This window comes from Mus musculus, chromosome 6, assembly GCF_000001635.26.
Source record: "Mus musculus strain C57BL/6J chromosome 6, GRCm38.p6 C57BL/6J".
NCBI classification, from domain to species: domain Eukaryota; kingdom Metazoa; phylum Chordata; class Mammalia; order Rodentia; family Muridae; genus Mus; species Mus musculus.
In genome coordinates, this window is record NC_000072.6 from 101,518,377 (window position 1) to 101,540,055 (window position 21,679).

The following is a 21,679-nucleotide window of genomic DNA, read 5'->3' on the forward strand; positions in this document are numbered from 1 at the left end:
CAATTGAATATCTCCTTGGCCCAGTCTTCATATCCTTAAAGAAGGATCCCAGAACTCCCAAGCTAAATTGTGCAATGCCGGGCCTTTCTCTGGAACACTAATCTCTTTTCATTTCATCACTGCAGGAATCACTGTTTGTTGATCTACCAACTTGTTCAGCATCTTATTCCTCTGATAAGGCTGAAAAACTCTGGGGGAGCCAAGAACTTGTCTGCCTGTTTCCCACTACCCATGCTACCTAGGATAGAAAGAATACTCACAGCAACAGCAAAAGCTATCTATGGAGCTATGCCATCTGCAAGGCACTGTACTGAACCTTTCTTGGAATTCTGTCACTTAATTCCTTCAGTGACTCCAAGTCACCAAGGAATGCTCATTGTCATCAGTGCTGAGGCTTGAGAAGGTTAGAAGCAACCCTATGTGGTTACAGACATAGAAACCCTCTCTTCCAAGCATGTGTGCCTTAATAGGCAGTCACCCAGGCAGGATGCATAAGTGAAAGATTGCATTTCTGTTATCCTGAAAGCTAATGAGAAACAGTCTAACTAAGGGAAAGGCAGCCAGGGCACTGAAGGTGACTGAGAGCCAGTGCAGTCTCACTACCGACTGCACGGTCACACAGCTGCCATCTGTGGCCTACTCAAAGCAGTGTTCCAGGATGGGCAGTGATAAAGATGGTTATATATTTCTACAGAAGCCAGAGGGCGGTCATGGGCAAGGCTTCTCCTGGCATCACTTCATGGAAAGGCAGCTGTGGTCACCTGTGTGTGCACAGCTGCATGGAGGCTCTTCTGGGGAGAGCTTGAAAGGCAAGACTGGAAATCTTAGTGGGAAGCCCCAGCCTACGGCCTTCTTATTATGTTCCCCTTGTCGCCTCTGCCTTGTTTTGTGGGCTCTAGGAAAAAGTGACACTCTGTAAAGTCTTCTCTAGTTCAGTCACTTCCATTTGTGCTCTTGGATACTTGCTTTGAGCTTCTGGCTTTGATGTTGGGCCTGCTCAGCTGCCTCTGAGAGTGGGTGTGTGACCTGCAGCAAGTGGGAGAAAGGCCTTATGTTTGAACTGCCTGGTGACTGATTAACTCTTTCCACAGCTTCTCTGGCGCAAAATAGGCAAAGCAGCCTCCAGATGGCCCCAGGATGCCGGCGGCTCCCCTTCCTGAGGTGCTTGGGTGGGGGTTGCTGCTGCTTCTAGCAAGCCAGATTTGACATGGGGCCATGGTCACATGCTTGTGCTAGGAGAAGGCAGCTGCCTGGAGTGCCAACTGGGAGTTTAGGAATGGAGAGTTCACTCTCTGAGCAAGCTGTAACCACAGGATAGCCGTGGGCCCCACAGGGTAAACAAACTAATCCAAACAAAAAGATGAAAATAAATGAAGGTAAGAAATGCTTATAACTTATCTTGTTTCATTTATTTTGTGTTTCTTAAATTCCACTGTCAAATTATAAGGGCAGAGGTGGGGGAAATGAAGAAAGGAATGAAGGAAAAGGAAGAGTAGAAAAGAGGAGGGTGAGAAGGGTAGGGCAGGCAAGGAAGGGACAGGTTGGAATGCTTGAAAGGGTAGGATAAGGGAAGGAACAGGAAGGAAGGATAGGGTAGAGCAGAGAAGGGAAGGGAAGGAAAAGAAGGAAAGTGAGGGGAGGGGAGACAAGGGAAGGGAAAAGTTGTGTTATGTTTTATACAAAAAGAGAGAAGCAAAGGTATGTCTGATAGAGCCAGTTATGGTGAGGTGGGAGGGTTCCCTCAGTAGGCCCATGCTGAGGCATCCCTTCCCCCCTGAGGTACCAGCCACAGGACAATGGTTTAGTATAGAATAAAGTTTATTTACATTGTGGGAAGGGGGGTTGGGAAGGGAGGAGAAAGAGAGAGAGAGAGAGAGAGAGAGAGAGAGAGAGAGAGAGAGAGAGAGAGAAGTGAAGGGAAGAGAAGAGAAGAGAAGAGAAGAGAAGAGAAGAGAAGAGAAGAGAAGAGAAGAGAAGAGAAGAGAGGCAGGAATGCAAGGAGAGGGGAGGAGAGGGAAGGGCAGAAAGGGAAAAAGCAGTCATGGAGAGAAGGGGCAGAGAGTAAGAGAGTAAGAGATCAAGCAGGGGGCAATCGTACCTGGTTGTTGCAAGTTAACTATGGGGCGGAGCCTAGAAGGAATGCTAACAAGTTGGGATGGTGGAAAAAGGGTTGGGAAAGGGAAGGAAGGGAAGGAAAAAAGGAGGGAAGGCAGTGGTGAGAGGGAAGGGTAGGAATGGTGGAAAGGGGAGAGAAGAGAAGGGAAAGGAAAGATGGGAATTGAAGGGAAGGAGAGAAGGGGAAAAGAGAAGGAGGAGGGATGGATAGAGTCACTAGCTGAAAGAACTGAAATCTCAATTCAGGATCAGTTGGGAGTGCAGAAATACTTGAGGGTACTTTCGAAGAGGAACAATCAAGTGGTAGGAAGGTAGCACAAATGTTAGACACTGATGAGTCCCCATGGAGACAATCCCTGGGGAATTAACAACTCTCTACACCCACAGAGTGGCTATCTATTTTGAGACAAGAGCTGGGATGACTGCCAAGGATAGTAGATTGGGAGATCAGTAATACAAATCTGCAGAGCCACCACAGGGCCCATGCTGACCACACCCAACGTCACTCTGAACCTGATGATCAGTTGGCAGAAGAAACTTGCCAGCTGCAGGAGCTGGGTCTGAGGGAGCTCTGACTCAATGGACAGACAGGGATACTGTCAGCCTTTAGTGCCTTGACTTGCTTGTGTCGTTGACATATGCTCAAGCCAACATGAAACCATTCTGTGCTCCCATACCTAGTTTCCCATGACAAGCACACCTATGAAATTGAGTGCATGAATTTTTTTGTTTGTTTGAGGGTTTAATGTCTGTGAAGAGCCATGCCAGGGGCTCCCTCAGTTCTAACATTACACACAAGCTTCCTAATGGTGGCTGACTAAAGTCTCGCCATCTCAGTAGCCATCACTGTAAACATGCTGAACCTCACAGAGCTGCAGAACTAACTCCAACAGGCTTCGATGTAGAGTTGTAGGCCCCGCATCTGCTCCTCCACTGGGCATGGCCGCTTGGGGAGGCAGAATGCAGGGAGTTTGACTGCACTAATCCCAAGCAGCTGCCTGGTTGGGTGCTTAGTCATAGGGAGGTACAGTCTGAGATGTGGGAGGCTGGAGCTGGCTCAGAGGCTGGGGCTGGCTCAGAGGCTGGGGCCCTGGGTTCTCAGGCTCTTGGACATTCAGGAGCTGCTGGGCATCTGGAATTGCTGAGAACAGCGTGGGGGTGGCACGGGCTGGGGACAGTGTCTACCCTGAGGTGATGGGTGGGGAGGAGAGTTCCAGCTTGTTCCAGCAGAGATGATATCCTTAGCTTGGTAGGTGCAGGAGAGCAGGGAGGCCTTTTACTGGAGACTAGGCTACAGCTCTGTAAGTGAAGGCCTTCTTCATGACTCCCCACAGGGGATCCTGATGAAAAGAGACAGTCCATGGTATTAAAAAGTGCATTGTCATGGTGGAAAATGGATAAGTAAAACCATACCTCCCTCCCCGCCCCCCTTTTCACGATGAGTCTGAGATTAAATACCTTTTGCAGGAAGGTATGTCTGGGAAGGGACGTTTCCAGGCCGCTAGGTACCTCATTAGCATGGAGAATGCTGTCTTGAGCCTATGTGACCGACCATAGGACACATTTCTTTTATGTGAGAAGCATGTGTAAAAGTCAGGGGTCTGTCAGGGATCTGGGAGTCACCTAAGCCTTAGGTGTATGCCCACCGGGTCTCTGGGTCTCAACCTGCTCTACCTTACCAAACATCCTGGATGGTTTTTCATCCCACACTTCCAATCCTCTCGCTCTTTGTCAAAATAACAGCGTGTTGGAAAACATGTTTGATTAAAAATATACTGGTAAATGCACCCCATCTTTCCATTTAAATAAGAATTATCATTATTATTGTTGTTGTTATTAGTATTGGTGGGTTATTTTGATTTTTTCCCTCAGATTGTATGTTTCAACTAGTATACTAGAAGGAAGGGCAAATTTAAGTTGTTGTAGAATATTAACTAATGTTTCAGATAATTTAATATATTTCATTTCTAGCAAATATTGGGGTGACAAGACCATACTTTGAGAATATTAGAACATTAATTATCTGAAACCAACTTTGGAATTCCCCTTCTTTCTGCTTCATTCTGTGTGGATGTTGCTTTTAAAGATGAGTTGGATAAAAGTAAGGGTGCTAGTTCTGAAATGAGTTCTCTGTGAGTCTTGGTTTACCTGAGCTCAAGCTAAAAGAATGAGTTAGGATATTAACAATACTGAGCCATTCATGTAAATTTGTTAAGCATCTACTGAGTCCTGGCACTACGCATGTCTGCACCCAACTATGTATAACGGTAAGGGTGATGTAACACTAGTGCCTCATGAGGCCAGTGGTGCTAAGTGCTTAGAGAAATAGCAGATAAGGACAGATAGTTATATTGTGTTGTTGAATACTAATTGTCAACTTGACAAAATCTACACCTGTCTAGAAGACAAACTTTTGATGATTCCTGCTTGGAAATGTCTTGACTAGGTTGATATATGAAGACCTGTTGGGTATCAACTTGGGCTGGGTTCCTGACCTGAACATAAAGAGAAAGCTAAGAGAGGTGAACACCAGCATCCATCTGTCTGCTTCCCTGCTACAGATGCAATGTGACCAGCTACCTCAGTCTCCAGATACTATGGCTTCCATGCAATGATGGACTGGCCCCACAGACTGTGAGCCAAGATGAGGTCCTCCTTCCTTGCTTAGATGGCCTTTGTCAGGTGTGCTGTCAGAGCTTTGGGGTCAGGTACTTCGTTGTAGATCACATGAAAGGTCCCAGTGTAATAGATGGATTTACATAGTAGTGTCTGTTCATTGGTAGGATGACTTGGTACAACAGGCTGCTCCTGCCACAGTAGACTTCATTCCTCTGTACTGTGAGCCCTTCCCCTGTATGCTTCCTATCAGGACTCTAGTTGCAGTGGTGTGAAAGTGGCTAATATAGTCATTTGAAAGGAAATATATTCATTTCCTAGGTGGAAAATGGAACTCTACAGAGTAAAGCAATGGACTTCAGTTCCTCCAGTTGCTTAGAAGGCAACTACAGTTCAGATCCCAGTCTCAAAGCTTCAGAAGTACAGGGGGCAGAAGGCTGGAAGCAAGAGAATGGATGGCCATGAGTTGAAGTGAGTTATGATGGCCCCTGTTGGTGTTGACCAAAAATGTTGACATGAATGATCGGGAGCACTGTACAAGTGAGTATCCCAGAGTAAAGCATCTGCCCAATGTCTTAATGAGTTAAATGGATTAGGGAGTTTGCTCATCCATGGTATTCTTGTAGAACAGAGCTCCCACTCACACTCTAAGGAATCTAGGTACCTCCTCATTCTGATTTTAGTATAGGCTTAGTATTCCTAAACTGAAAATGCCAGGCTTTCAATGTTTCAAAGTCTGAAATGTTTTGTATGTTGACTTGATATCACACATAGAAAACCTTATAACTAGGCTGAATAGGATGGTTCTCACTCTTAACACAGGCATGCTAAAAACACTGTAATAAGACATGTTCAATGCTATGTGGATTTCACAATTTGTAGCCTGTCTTCAAGAAATTATTAGATATATGTGCTCCAGCACACACACACACACACACACACACACACACACACACACACACACACACAAGAAATACTCTGAAATTCAAAACTCTTTTAATGTCCCATACTTTTAATAAGAAACACTAACATTCAACCTGTACTTTCCTAGAAGAACTTGGACAGACAGTTCATTCTTTCTACTTCACATGTGAGAGAACTAGACTCAGATGAGAAATTGTTATGTTGACTTTTAAGTCCCCTGAAGGCTTCTGTGGTTGAGGCTGGGCATCCATCCATTCAAAGGACATTTGGGAACTGATTGGATCCTAAAGGCTCTGAACTAGGGTTAATCCCTTGATGAATTCATAGTATGGTGGCTTGGTTGGGGAGTGGTAAATAATAGGATGCGGAGCTTAGTTGGAGAAAATAGGTCAAGGGGACATGCTCTGGAACAAGTCTCCCATCCCTGTCCCCTTGTTCTGGGATCATTCTCTCTGCTTCTCTGGGCTTCCTGTTTGTCAGATGCTGTACAGCTTTTTCCACCACGTGCATCCTCTGGCATGGTGCTCCAACTTACTGCAAGACTACTTCAAAGCAGTGGAGTGAAATGCTTGTGGATCGAAACCTCTGCAGTTCTGAACCCAGATAAAATTTCCTACCTCGAAACCATTCCTCTCAGGTCATTTTCCCAGTGACACAAATGTGACCACCATAGCCACCTACACAGGTTTACTCAGCAGTGAGAGGGCTCAGGCCAGTTGGCTGCATGCCATGCTTTATTCCAAAGCCCATGTTCCTTCTGACACTCCTGTGCTTCGGACTAAGGGCATTCATTGTTCCTCCTGTCCTCACAGTCAGTGCCAAACTAGATGCATCTTTGCTTGCCAGACACCCTTCTTGCTCCCATTTCAGCACAGCAGTTCTGGGCACTTTTGAGGAGAGGAGGCTAATGCTGATTTCCCCACCCCTCTCCCTCCCCATTCCCACCCCCCACCCCCTGTCTTCCTTTCTTTCCTCCATTAGCCTCTTCAGCACACCCAATACCCCTTTCTCATAACCTTCTCAAGTGAAAGTTTCTGTCTTTTAAAACTTGGAACTGCAGGAATACATTCCTGGGAAAGTCATGTGCTTTTTATTATTATGTTGTTTATTCGCCTACTCAAAACACATTTATGTTGTTAGGCTATTCGTGGAATAAAACATTCAAAAGAGAAAACAAACCAGTGAGTTTGGTAGCCTTCTTAGGGAAACAAAGGGGAGCCTCCTAGGGAGAAACACATTTAAGTCTTCTTGTTTCATTTGCTAATTCTAGATTCCTGCCTGTTGCCCACCACCCACTGCCAAGACTTGAAATGGAGCCAAGTTTCTCCATGTGAAAGTCATCAGGGATGAGACATAGAGTTTGTTGTCACTGGCACAAAGTAAACAAGTTACCCAGAGCTTACTGGAAATGCATGCCATACAAACAAGGTTAGTGTGTACAGCACCCCTCCCCCTTCTCCCTCCCACCAACTTTCAATGTGGTACTTCAAAGCAGGAGGTATGTGAAGATTTGATAGCTCTTGAGCACTGTGAGCGGGCACTGGACAGCCTTGATACCAAAGCCAGGGTATAAGAACAGCAGCCTTGGCACCTCTGGTGTGGTGGTTTGAATGAAAATAGCCTCCATAGGCTCACAAGGAGTGGTCCTATTATGAAGAGTGGCCTTGTTGGAGTAGGTGTGGCATTGTGGGAGGAAGTGTGTCATTGCTGGGTGGTCTTTGAGGTCTCCTATACTCAAGCCAGGCCCAGTGTGGCACTGTATCTTCCTGCTACCTGGAGAGCCAGATGTAGAACTCCCAGCTACCTCTCTAGTACCATGTTTGCCTGGACATGGTCATGCTTCCCACCATGATGATAATGGGCTAAACATCTGAATTGTAAGCCAGCCGCAATTAAATTTATGAGTTTCTTTTGTCATAGTGCCTCTTCACATCAATAGAAACCCTAACTAAGACCCCTGGGAACGTGGGAGGAAAGAATAAGCTTAGCTTTCAACCCACTCCACCACAATGGAAACTGTGGTCCTAAGATTCCCAGGAAAACCTTCAGATATCTTCCAATGTGTACATTTAATTTAGACAATTAACACTCACCAGGACATAGGTCTTATATCCCCAGGGCAGTACGCAACTTGGCTAGCTTCATCTCTACTTGCAGGTGCAAGGATGACACTTGAACTAGATTGCACCTTCTGCAATGAACCCTTGCCTACACCCCACACACTGAACTGTCTTTGGTTGTTTCCCAGAGCCTTAGTTTCAGGGGATGATTGTGTGTGAGAGAGATATGTGTGGGGTGTGTGGATGCATGTATTCCTTTGGGTCCATCTGCGTGCATGTGAGTGAGTATGGAGATCAGAGGCCAATATCTACTGTCTTCCCTCCCTGCTCTCTACATTCTGAGGTGGGAGTCTCTCACTAAACTTTTGAAGTCCACTTATTCTGCTCATCTGGCTGGCAAGCAAACTGCATATCCGCTGATCTTTCTGGACCCAGAGCTAAGGTATCAGGCACCCAATGCCATTCCATAACTTTTGCATGGGATTGAATTCAGGTCTCTATCTGTGTCCAGCAAGACTTCTACCAAATCAGTCAATGCCAACCTCTGCAGCTTTAAACTCTTCGAGGATAAACATGAGCCCTGAATTTTGAAAAGAGAACCACTGCAGTGAGACTTGGGGGTCCCCAGTAATAGGCAGTGAGGGGTGAGTCTAGAAAAGGTTTCAATTCGTTGGTGCAGCAGAAGTCTGAGGCCTAAGAATCTGCGCTGCTCTGTGTGTCCCAGGCCATGGCAGTGTGCCCTGGAGATACATCTGTGCACATTGGAATGCAGGAGCATCAGGGTCCACTCTCACTCATCTTTGAAACAATGGTGGAAAATCAGGATATTTGTGTCCACTCTAAATCCAAACGTATAAGGAATGACCTAGAGGGCTCAACCTGTCTTACACATGAACATTATTTGGCTTGCATGATGTTGGCCTAGCCCATGTTTAAAAATTCCTTTAGAAGTTGCTTGACTTGCCAATATGTTTAAAAAAAAAACTTTCATTAAAGTAAAATACATGAATATAAAAAGGCAAAACTGGAAATTCTCAAGGGATTTCCACAGAGGACACACCTGAGTACTTTTCATGAAGATCAGCGGTCTTTAGGACCACCAGCACTCCCAGATTTGGCTTATACTTTCTACAGTACAGTAGCTGATGTTTTGACGTATGATCATAGTAAATGGTCTATTTGTCATCAGCTGGTAATGAGAAGACTTAATGCAAAAACCGGAGACTTCTCGTTTGGCTTGAAATATTAAGGCATCTAGCAACACTGGGCTCATGTCCCTATAGGACAGTGATTAGAGAGATGAAGAAGTACTGTTAATAAGAAATATCTTGTTCTATGTGCTACTAGCTCCACTACTCCCTGTACTCAGGCCCAAATGGCAACTGTCTTCAATCAATGAATTTGCATCTCTCTCTCTCTCTCTTAATATAAATATAGATAAATATATATGCAAGACAAATATATGAATGACATAAATATACATCTTGCATTTATAATATAAGTCAAAATAGAGTTAAGAGTAAGTAAAATACTTTTTATTCCCACTCAGATTCTTGAATTTACATTCCCAAGCCTTACCTCTATAGATATTTAAGTCTGAAATCCCTTCTAAGAGCCTGAGGATTCTCTGTAAATGTGTCAGTCTCAGAGAGCACACCAATAAAATGCACATTTCCCTGTACTCTCACACAACACTGCTCATATCAGATGTGTGATGTCAACAGGGTGACATATTAATCCGTATAATTGTGGCACCATATGCTTAGGTTAGAAGCAGGACTCCCCAAGATAGCACCCCCCCCCATACCAATTATTCATTCCATGTTGTCACCTTTGCTTCTGATCCACTGACTATAAACCCAAGGTCTCCATGACATCATAATCAGGTTGTGTCATTTGTCTGAAAGGTTACAACATTCAAGAAAACACTGGTTAATCCTTCTTATTTTATAATTGAGGGAACAGCCCAAGGACAAGTGATTTGCAGAGTTGCATATGACAGGATAGGGGGTCTCAACATTCTCTTTGGGTACACAACCTTCCAGGCACTTGCCTGGGTTCAAGAACCTAGAGACTCATCACATCTCGTTGTTTCCAGAGATTAGTAGCTTGAGCTGCGGTTCTTCTGTCCATAAGTGAGTGGAGGTGACTAGTCCCATCCTAAAGTCACCTAAAGGCCTATCTTAAGTAACTTTGATAGTGTACACTCAGATTCTGTGAGAGGTTTGTTAGGAATAACAGAAGTCATTCCTACTCTTCAGGCAATTCCAAAGGCTTTAGGGACTGTGTGTCAAGACACACAGAGGCCAAATGTATTTCTTACTATATTACAATATTATCTCTGATTGTTTTTTAAGAAAGAAGAGCACTATGTTAATTCTTTCTCATTCTGACAACTCAACTTCCAGGTGCCAAGGAAGTGATTGTATAGACTTGTCAAAGTTCATGGGAAAGGAAGCAGATCCCACTCCTGGCCAGACTTCTTTCTTTTCCCCAGTGTCTTAGTCCATCTTATGTTACTACAACAGAGTACCTGAGACTGATTAATTTATAAGGAACAGAACTTTCCTTCTCACAGTTCTGACACCTGGGGAGTTCAAGGTCAAGGGGTCTGTTTCTGGCAAACACCGTTTTTTAAGGCACAACTCCATGATGGAAAGGCAAAGAGAAGGCAGGAGAAAAAGGAGGAAGAAATCATTTTTTATAAGAAACCCACATGCGGAATTACTCTCAGATCAAATGACATTATTCCCACCGAACACCACACCCTTCACGCTAGGTTTCAAAGATTCTTACAATGAGAATTAAGTTTCCAATATTGACTTTGGGGGAGCACACATTAAAACCATAACACCCAGCTTGACTTAGTGTTGTGGACCCATGAAAACCAGCACAGGGAGGGAGCAATGCATGGAGCCTAGTTGGGTTTGCAGGAATGTTCTAAAGATCACCCCTTGCAGTAGTTCTGTCTGGTTTTAATTTGCCCTCAACTTATATACCAGGTAGTACATACTTACATGGATAGATGCCGGCCTGGGGAACTCTAAGATCAAGGGAAATAAACCAAGAGCAGGATAAAGGAGGGAAGAAAAAACCCCCAGTAAAATAGAAATTGAGTCATTTTGGGAAATTGAGTGAGGGAAAGGCATGGCCTTTCATGCAAGGCAGGCCCAGCATGAATGCCATTGGTCTAGGTTTTACCCCCTTGGTTTAGGGAGCCCCACGGGCCTTGGGGAAAGCCACTTTGATCCCACTGAGAGGAAGTGCTTCATTCCTTGATAAATAACACAAGCATGGCCTGGAATGATCCCCCCGAGGTGATACAGGTTGAGACTTAGTTTGAGGTTGTGATTAATGACTCTAAATTAACAAGAAGTTATAGGCCAGATTTTGTCAGCACTGAAGTTAATATCAATGATAGATTTACTTTGCTTCCAATGTTCCTAGGTAGTTAGAAATTAAATTTAGGGCTGGATAATGTTAACAAGTGGTGTTAGTAAAAGTGGATATCCACATGCAAAAAAAGCCAACACTAGTTGACCCTATTTTATCACACACAAACACACACACACCACAATATGGATTAACACATATAAGTAAGATTTGAAACTATGAAACTCCCACAAGAAAAGTGAGAAGACTTCCCATACAAGCCTTGGCAATGATTTCTTCATATTACTGAAACAGCACAGGCAATGAAAGCAAAAATAGGCAATTGGGATACATCAAACTAAAAAACATCAGCATAGCAAAGGATACAACTAAGAGTGAAAAGGAAGCCAACCCATAGAGTATCTCATACTGTGAGTCAAGGGAGCTAAGAGCATTAATCATTAGTAACTTGGCTGGATTTAGAATCATATAGGAGACACACCTCTAGGTGTGTCTATAAGGCTGTTTCCAGAGAGGTTTACCCCAAACGGAAAGGCCCACCCTCAAGGTAGATGGCACCATGTCCAGGTGCGAGGGCCCAGACTGAACCTAAGAGGAAGAAGGGAACGCCAATTGAAAATTACAGTTTCACTTGCCTTGCTGACATGAGCAAGCAGTTGCCAGTGCTCGCACTGTTACAGAGCACTCCACTGCCATGCCCTCACCACCATTATGGTGTGCATCCTCTCAGACATGAGCCAATATAACCATCCTTTTCTTAGTTCATTTCTCATCACACACTCAGTCACAAACAACTTGAAAAATAAGGAATACTATCCAAAACAGCCCAAGAACTTGTTTGATTTAATTGTGAAAGAAAAAGACAGACCTGGCCTGGTTGGTGGTGACACACACCTTTAATCCCAGCACTGGTAAAGCAGGGGCAGGAGAATCTCTGAATTCAAGGCCAGCCTGGTCTGCAGAGCTAGTTCCAGGACAGCCAGGGCTACACAGGGAAACCCTGTCTCAAAAACCAAACTAAAAAACCAAACCAAAACAATATAACAGAGCCAAACAAAGAATCAGACAGAAACTCAAACTAATTTAAAATACGCAAAGGATTTGAGCAGACCTTTCTCCAACAAGGTTACAGAAAATGCTACCAGTTCTGTGAAGAGACACTCACAACTCTCCAGGGTGATACTGTTTTAAATCTGTTAGGATGGTTTTAAAACAAACAACAGGCAAAACAAAAGATAATAAGGATTGGTAAGGATGTGGAGAAATGTGTGGTAGAGTGTAATATTAATCTCCTACCATGGAAAAGCATATAGAACAATGTTATGGTTATTTAATCTAACAACACTTCTCCTGAGGATTTTCCCAAATAATACAAAATAAGATATCAAAAGTCAAATCATTATTCTTATTGATCATCAATGTATCCTTCACAAAAGCCATGGTAATGAAGAAATCAACTGAATGCCCACCCAAAGGAGAATTGATAAATAAGATGTGTAATATGACATAATAGAATATTATTCTGTTCTTAACGAGAAGAAACATTTCCCACATGGACTAATATCAATGAAGTGTTGGATACTATGCTACATTTAAAAAGTTGGTTAGCACCCATTTGTGTGAGACATCTGGAATAGTCAAACACAAAGAAACAGAGAGCAGAATTGGTGGTTGTGGATGCTGAGGGAGAGGAGTTTTTATTCAATGGGTATAATATTCAGTTACAAATGATGACTGAGTTCTAGAGACCAAGCCAATTATTAATAGTGTATAGTATATTTAAATATTCCATAAAGAGCTGAGCTCAGGTGTCTTCACCAATTTTCTTTTCTTAATGAAGATGGGATAGACAATAGGAACTTGAAAATGATTTCATCTGTGAGACTAGTCATTTTTCCCAGCTCTGCAATATACTAGTCAGTTTGTGTTAGACCTGCAGTAACAAACACCACGGCCCTCATTAACCAGACCTTTCCTTTGTATGTCAAGTCTTTCGCTAGGTACACAAAGGCTACAGCTCATGCAATCTCAAATTGATCCTCATAGACACTGGGAAATATTATGGGATTTCCCAGTTTTACTAATGAGGAAATGGAGCTTAAAATTTGTCAGGCAACATGACCAAGGTGCCAAGCTAAGTCACAGCAGCACGTGGCAGGATGCCCAGCTACACCCTCCTTTTCTTTTAGCCATTATTAAAGAAAATTTGCCCTGTGCCCTAGAGGCCAACTCCCTTCCCCCAAGTTTCTAATCAAGATGACAAAGAAAGATGGAGTCCCAAGCAGGTGAGCATTTGGCCTGACTGGGGCTCTCCTCTATCAAATTGTATGAGGTGTTGTCACATGAATAATAATTGGCCATCTGGGAGGAAAAGGAGGCTCTGAACCCTAGGTTGTTGGAGCCTGCTATGTGCTCCTTTGGTCTCTCTTGGTAACTCTTTACCAGGAAGTAACTTGCATCTTTGGTGCATTTTTTATTTCAGAACGATTACTGCTAAAATGATCTGAGTTAGGAATGTGAGAGGATTCTGGCCCCTTGAGCATTTGTATGGAAATAAAAAGCAAAGCTGATTCTCTCTACTCCAGTTTAAATAAAACCACAAGATGAGCTCAGCCTGCACCCTCCCCCACTATCCCTACCTCCGCTCTTATGAAAGACCAGCAATTCTTGGAACACGGGATTACAACAGCGCTTCTTGCCTGACGTTCTCATCCTTACCAAAAAAAAAATCTTTATAGTCCTCACTATGTGCTGTGTTTGGCCTCTAACTCTTTTTAAAGGTCTTGAGACCCCAAACATATTCCCTCTAAGCCTGTTCTATTGAAACCTTTGGAAGTGTGTACACTTCTCAGAAATGTAATTGGGATAATTGGGATGCTCTGCCCACCAGGGTTTTGTTTTGCAAGAGTCAATTGATGTCATGTAAGTCGTTCACTTTTCTCCCTTTTCTTCCCAAGTCTTTTTAATCTTAGAACCAGGAAGTCCCATTTTGCCAGCAGACGATGAACTGTAACCACAGAAAGTTGGAGGCGGGTTCAAAGCCGGCTTGAATATGCTTTAACTTTGGCAGAAAGCATTTGCTGCCCCCTCATTTGGGAGGAACGCCTCAGTAGGGAGTGGGATAGATAAGGGTGTGACAGGGCCAGCTATGTTATTGGTGACACGGCCAGTGGGCTGTCTCCTGTTAGTCCTGTGTGGTATGTGTCAGGGAAAGCAGTCTTGTTCTGGGAGGTTCTGAGCAAGACCGAAGAAAACTAGGTTTCATTTTCCACTCAGACACTGTTGTGGAAAGAGTGAGTCGCTCTGCTCCTTGTTTCTGTGCCCAGAATAAAGGGGCCACTATTAATTCCTTCATTCTGTTTGAATAAGAAGAGCTAACACATTCAGTGCTCAAAACAGTGACATAGTGATGCTGCCTCACAGTCCCCTGTTCTTTTCCTGACAAACTCTCTTGCCACTCAGTTTTTATCTTTCCATAATACAGAGAAGCTCACAGGCATTGACCGTCTTGTGGCCTTTCGTCTTTCTCAATCATGTCGATGATGCATCTTTCCACAGACTTTACCTTTGCTTCAGGATACTGGGGAACTTCAAAACTTCCTTAATTGAAGATATATATATATATATATATATATATATATATATATACATACATATATATACATACACACACATATATATATATATATATACACACACATATATTCATCTATCTATATGTATATTATTTTCTTCAATGCTGTTGCAAAGAGTTTGTCACTCTTCTTATGTTACCTATGTTTTGTTTTGTTTTCATGTGTGTGGAATGTGCTTATAGGGTATATATATGCATTTTGGCATGTATGTAGGAGCATGTCTGTGGGTGAGCCCTAGGTTTGACACTGAGTATTGTCTTTAATCAGTCCTCCCTTTATTAATCAAGACAGGGTCTCTTAACGAGCCTTTATCTATCAATTCCGGTTAGTTTGGCTAGCCACCTTGTCCCAGGGATCTTCTGTCTTTGGCTTCCAAGTCTGGGATTAAAGACAGTTGCTGTACTGCTCGCCTTTTACATAGGTTCTGGGGATCTGAACTCAGATCCTCACACTTGTATAAGCAAGCACTTTATCCAATGAGACATCTCCCTAGCCTACCCGCTCGCTCCCCTGCATATATCAGTCTAACAGTACATTCTAAACTAATCACTGACTCCCATGAATTGGATGGTCCTTCTGATCAACCTTGTTCAATAGAACTCAGTCATGGTAGAAGTTCCTACATCTGTGTTTCTAATACGGCTACCACTAGAGACATTTGGTTGTGATTGAACACTTGAAGTGTGGCCATTGTACCCAAGGAATGGATTTTTTTAAATTTTACTTTAATGCTAATTGTCAACTCCCAAAGCTTAGAAGGCTTGTGATTCCTATACTGAGGAGCACAGCCTGAGACTGGACCCTCCTTGAGGCATTACCACCTATGATTAGCAGTGCCTAGCATGTATTTGCTGCCCCCTCATTTGAGACTCAGTTAATATTGACTTCATTCACTGCTGGATTTATGTCTGATAATAATGCTACCAGAAAGACAGTAGTAACTTCAGCCATTTCATCTTTATATAAAAAACAGGTAGAAAGCAAAATGAAATCATCTGACAGTGTAACATGGTTATGTGGTGTTGTGTTTAGGGACCAGGATGTGGGATGTTTCAGATAAATCCTCGGTCCTGTTATTTTACTGCAGGACTTCAGTATATGTGAGTGAATTCTTATGTAAGTAGTTGCGCATGCAAGTTACTGGGGGGAGGGGCAGCATTTTATAGTCAGCTAATTGTCTCCATACAATTAGACATGCAAAGGCTTGCTCATATAAAAGCCAACAGAAAGGAAATAGGAGGGCGTGGGGGAGTTGGCACACCGCTTACAGATCATTAGTATTGTGCACATATTTAAAGGCTATATTGGCTAAATGGATCTCTTTTAAAAGAGAAAGAGTGTATCATAAAAGAAAGATTACAATAGCCAACAAATTGGGCAGCTGCTCTGCTATGTGAGATTGTTAACTTTCAGATGCTGATGGCCTCAAAGTTCAGAATCACACGGCGAAGGAGATGCTGCCACCTCCTGGTATTTATCTGCAGTGAACCAGGATTTCTGATGCTGTGGCTCATTGTTCTAATTCGCATGATTTAAAGTTGCATATTAAGAGTAATTCTAAAATTACTCTACTTTGGAGAGGAGAACATTACCACGCTTCAGAATTTCCATCTTTGTACCAATAAATATAGCCATCTGGGTGTTTTCAAATTCTCATTTAGCTAGATTCATTTAGCTGATTCATGACAAGTGTTCCCTAACAAAGGGCTGTCATTCTGTGTCAATGATGGAACTGTGCATCTTTGTGGACACTGATCAGGCTTTGTACAGTTGCTGACTTATTGAATCAAACCCATTTTTGAATCTTTCTTAACACTATACCTGAAGCCACAGGGCCGGGCCAAAGAGCTATTATAATTTTATAGAGCCCGATAATTTCATTTGAATGAAAAATCTTGGTAGACTAATCAGTGCTGTTTATCAGAATTCAGAAGCTGGGTTGACATCTTGAGTAATCAGAAATAGCCAAAGAGATGAGAGATTTTGAGCTTTCATAAGTAGGGCTCTCTATATAGAAGGTTGTAGATTTATATAGTGCTTTAAGATGAGAATCACATGGGGGTTTTGGGTATCTCCACATGATCAAGCTGCTGGATGAAAAGAAAGAGGTATCAATGTGGAGAAGTGAATGAGGAGAAGAAAGAAGCATTTGTTTTTGACGTGTATATAAATAAATTTCAATGAAAAAATGGGTGGTAGGCAACCCATGCCCAAATCATCAATGTCCATCACATGTTTTAATGCTCCTTGCATTAGTCGCCTTTTTCTTTGCTAAAACAAAATAACCTTTGAAAACAACTAAAGGAAGATTGGGTTGATCCTAGCTCATAATTTGAGGATGCAGTGCATCATGACAGGAAGTGAATTTGGGCAGGAGTGCCAGGTAGCTGGTTACACATTTCTGCGGCCACAAACCAGAATGTTGACTGCTGCAGCTTAATTTGCTTTCTCTTTTTTATTCAGTTCAGGACCCCAGCCCATAGGTCTTCAAGCATCTAGAACGCCGTATCTAGAAACTCCTTCACAAACAAACCCAGAGGTTTATCTCCTAGGTGGTTCTAGATCCTCTCAAGCTGTCAATCAATATCAACCATCACACTCCCCTCCCGGTAGGGTTCAGCTGCCTCTCTGGATCATCAATTGACCTCCCATCATCTACTCAGCCATTTGTTAAAAAGATGTCCCTTGTATGTAACCTCCTAGAGTTGCATTAAATTGATCCATGCTCACTAATTCATGGATTCAACTAATCATTTAAGTAACACTGCTGCACATATACTAACCACCTGATATACTATTAAGGACACCAAAGAGCATGTGATATAGCCCTTGGCATTAAAGAACACATTTTTTTCCCCTCTTGTGTGTTCTGAAACACAGGAGCTATGTCAAACACTTTACATCTCATTAGGTATTCATTTGGTCAACAATATTTACAAAATTTACTGCTGTGTGTCAGACATTGTGCTAAGTGTAAAGAAGAAACAATGTTGAGATAGGATTCCTCACCTCGTAGATGCTGCTGTGCCTTGGGAAAGGAAGGTAAAGAAACAATGGATCAAACCATGGTTTTCTGTACTTCCCCAGGGCATTTTGGATAGTCAGGGCTTGATTTTCTATACTGCAAAACCTCACAGATGTGACTAGGCATGTTGTTTTTCTGATAATGGATGTGGGTGTAGCAGTAACACATTTCTTACCCAAATCTCTCAAAATCAGGATTTTATGTATTTTTTTGTGATGTTTTCTCCAGACTTCCATGGTATGTTGTATCTTTCCATAGTCCTTTAATATTTTCTTTTCATTCAGTCCACATAACTTCCTATTTTATAACTGGGATGACACCTGGCATGACATAAAGAGGACAGAGATGTGGGATGGCTAACACATGACTGTCACCGCAAGTGTTGAGACAGTAGCCTGTGTATCTCTAAGAAGAATAGGTATTATCCAAGTTAAGAAATCAGAGGGAAGGGGACATGGCAAAGGATTATGGGTAGAAAGAACAATGTTTTTAGAAGCCCCAAGGAAAACTCCTGGAATAAGAAGTCTTAGGTCTATTTTTACACATGAACAAGCTGAGGTTAACCTGTACTTGTGCTTGATCTGAACTTGGAACAAAAGGAATAGGATGAATTTCCTGCTTCTGTACTTCTACAAAATACTAAATGTGGGATTCCCATATTTCATGTGTAGCTTACTCACTTACATTCCCTTGCAGGATCAGGGACACAGATGTAGCCTTCAGAGTTGGTGAGCATTTGAAGACTGCTTTTAGTTTCCAGTGGTCACAAACAACCTCATCTATGCTTATTCTAAAGATGAAGAGATTTGTTGGAAGGCCTAGCTTTTCATGATGTCAACTTCAAAAGATTTAGAATCACCATGGAAACAAATCTCTCAGTATGCCTGTGAGGGTGTTTCTAGGTTAGGTTGATAGAGGATGAAGGACCCACCCCATGGTAAGTAGTATCATCTCACTGGCTGATTTCCTGAACTCAAGAAAAAATTGAAAGTGTTTACATCTCTTTGAGCCCTGGCTTTCATCTCTCTCTGTTTTCTCACTGTAGATGCTGAGGTGACCAGGACCTCATGCTGTTGCTCCTGTGCCCCGTTGCTCTCTCTAATGGACTTTACCCTCAAACTGTGAGCAAAAGAAGACTCTTCAAGTAGCTTTTTCAGGTATTGTGTTATAGCAACAAGAGCAATAGGAACAAGAAGAACAACAAGAACAAGAACAAGAACAACAACAACAACAACAAGAACAACAAGAACAACAACAACAACAACAACAACAACAACAACAACAGTAACTAACATAGGCAGACACTGGGGAGAGGAATTGCCAGGCCATACAACAACTGTAAAAGACAATGGTAAACACTTTCAAGAGTCAATATTCCAACTTTGGTTCACACCTGCAGTTTACAAAAAACCACCCCTTCCGCATCCTTTAGAATGCGATTTAGTAAGGTATATCTTTTCAAACTTAGCCAGTCTGATGGGTCGAATGCTATCCCACTGTGATTTTAATTTAAGGTTCCTTCATGACTAGTGATGTTAAGCAACTTTCTGTATATTTATTGGCTGTTTTCCCAGTACTATTTATCAGATGGCCGCTTCTTGGCATCTGGTTTAAGGTTAAGCGCCTTAAGGATGAATACATCTAGTTTCCAAAGACAGTGCACTGTTTTTACAGTTCTCCAAGTTCATGGTTCTCATTAGTTCTTTTAACAGAGACACCCTCTAGATTTGTGGGGCTCTGCTTTTTCTCACTAAGTGGCTCTCTCGGGCCAAACTTTCTATATGTGGATTTGGTTCAATAAATGTACAAAATCAAGGACAGACCAAATAGAAAGCCACTAAAGGCCATTGGCTAGGTCATCAAATGGTCTCTTAGATGGTGGTGGCTGAACACTAGCCTAGGAAAATATGTGTATCTTCCCATCATTTTCTAAGTAAAAGTCTCAATGGACATGTTACTGTGAATTTATGATGTTCTTTGAGGAGTTTGGGTTAGTTCTGTAATAAAAATCCTGGCTTATGGAGACACGCGTCTGGTTCCCACACATTTAAGGCTAAAGAGAGCACAACTAAGTTTTCTTAAGGTCAGCTTACTGATGTCTCCAAGGATAAAAGCCACCTTCTGATTGAAGTCTTGCTTTCATCATAGTTTTGGCAAAGGATTCCCAAGTTCCATTCCCCCGGGATGATCAGCTAGAGTTTTCTTTTGTCTCTTGTTATGAAGAATTCACTTTGGCAGGGATGAAGGGTATTGCAGGCCTTTCTGTTTTAATTTCAAGATTTTTACAATCAGACCCAAGAAGACAATTGTAACCAATGAAAACCATCCACTAGGAATAGAGACTAAGATACAAATACATGCACAATGGCAGCCATGGACAGAAAATAGAAGCCTTGCTTTCAGCTTTTGCCAAAGATTGTTTAGACTTGAGATTGAAAGCAAGGTTAAATCTGCATCCACTACTTTTGCTAGCCTTGAGCCAGAATGAGCTAAAAAAAAGATGCTAGTCTATCACTATAATAGCACTGTATCTGTAGGCCTCCGAAGATAAGCTAGTAAGTTGTCACAAATGTTTGAACAACTTTCTTTATATTACCTATGATTCCACTTGTAAGGAATAGCTGCTGGTTACGCTTGTCCTAAGGAATGGGAGAATTTTCTGGTGGAATGTTCTGTTCAAGGCTCACAGACTCAGTGGGAATATGGGCAGGCAGATTTAGATCATGGGTCAGAATCTGGTGAGGTGCAGAAAGTTTGGCCTCAAGGGCCATAGATCAACCTTATATTTCATTCCTCAAGGTACTTGTCTTTGAGACAGGATTCTCATTGGCCTGGAACTTACCAACGGACAGAAGGCTATGCTGTCTGTCCAGTAGACACAAGGAGCTGCCTGACTTTGTCTTCCCAGGACTGTGAATGGGTGCTGAGGATCCAAGCTCAGGTCCGCAAACACAATTGGCAAGCACTTTATCGACTGAGCTATTTCACCAATGTCTTTCCTTGATTCTTCTAGCTGCAGAGCTGAAGATGTGCTGACTCCTGACCTTGCTTCAACATTGTTTGTCATCTCTTTCGTGGATTCAATGATTTGCTCAAGATTCTTCCAGTAATGGAACATTCTTTTACTTTCAACCTGAATACTCTAATCATGACCCTAAAGATGGGAGATGGAATCCAATTTATTTTGTGCTACAAGAATGAGGGACAAAATACCTTAAGGCTTTCCATCACACTAGGAGACATATGCAGTTCCAGAAGAGACCTTTCTATTGGCTGATTTTCTGTCTCCATCACAATCACCCATTTACTGCTTGTAGTCACACAGACAGACCCTGGAGAATAGAATACACTGGGCATTGTGTGCATACCCTGAAAAGATAGATGTTGAATTATGTGGATATTTCACAGTCTTAAGGATTCTTAGGAAGAGCTTAATGGGCTACATCAAAGCATACATAAGTTTCTTCTTTACCTTTATTCGAAGCCATACTGACATTATTGGTTATATACTCAAAGTTGCTACATTAAATCATCTTAGCTTGTTAATTGTTTTAATTCATCTAATACTTTGGAGAAAATAAGGTGGAATTTACTGGATTATTTTATGGATTCAAATTTGAATCTGTGTCTCAAGGAATCGCCTGCTAGGGTCTGGGTCTCCAGCATGGTGAAGTTGAGGTGGTAGAAATTTTAAAAGGTGGGGGCTGGTGAGAGGAGATTGAGGATGCCATGTTCCTTAAGGGACAATGTCAGTCTCAAGTTGAGGTTAACCTCCTGAAAGTGAGTTGTTATACAATGCAGCTAATCCTGGCACTTGCCTCCTTCTGCACTCAAGATCCCCTTCCATTCATCACCATTCCATAGTATAGCCAGAAAACTATCCCCAGGATGCTGGCACCATGTTCTTGAAC

At 42.5% G+C, this 21,679-nt stretch overlaps 1 long non-coding RNA gene across 5 annotated transcripts; it reads left to right on the plus strand.

Annotated features, from left to right (window-relative positions):
• The first annotated feature begins 1,137 nt into the window (after window positions 1-1,137).
• Window positions 1,138-21,314, plus strand: Gm34335. 5 transcript variants are annotated; one of them, XR_869334.2, is made up of 5 exons: window positions 1,138-1,376; window positions 5,053-5,271; window positions 6,926-7,083; window positions 18,814-19,119; window positions 20,587-21,314. It is a non-coding gene; the product is annotated as a predicted gene, 34335 (long non-coding RNA). The 5 variants fall into 5 exon arrangements; XR_377937.3 differs by having other exon boundaries at window positions 18,814-21,314; XR_869332.2 differs by lacking the exon at window positions 6,926-7,083 and having other exon boundaries at window positions 18,814-21,314.
• The last annotated feature ends 365 nt before the right edge of the window (window positions 21,315-21,679 follow it).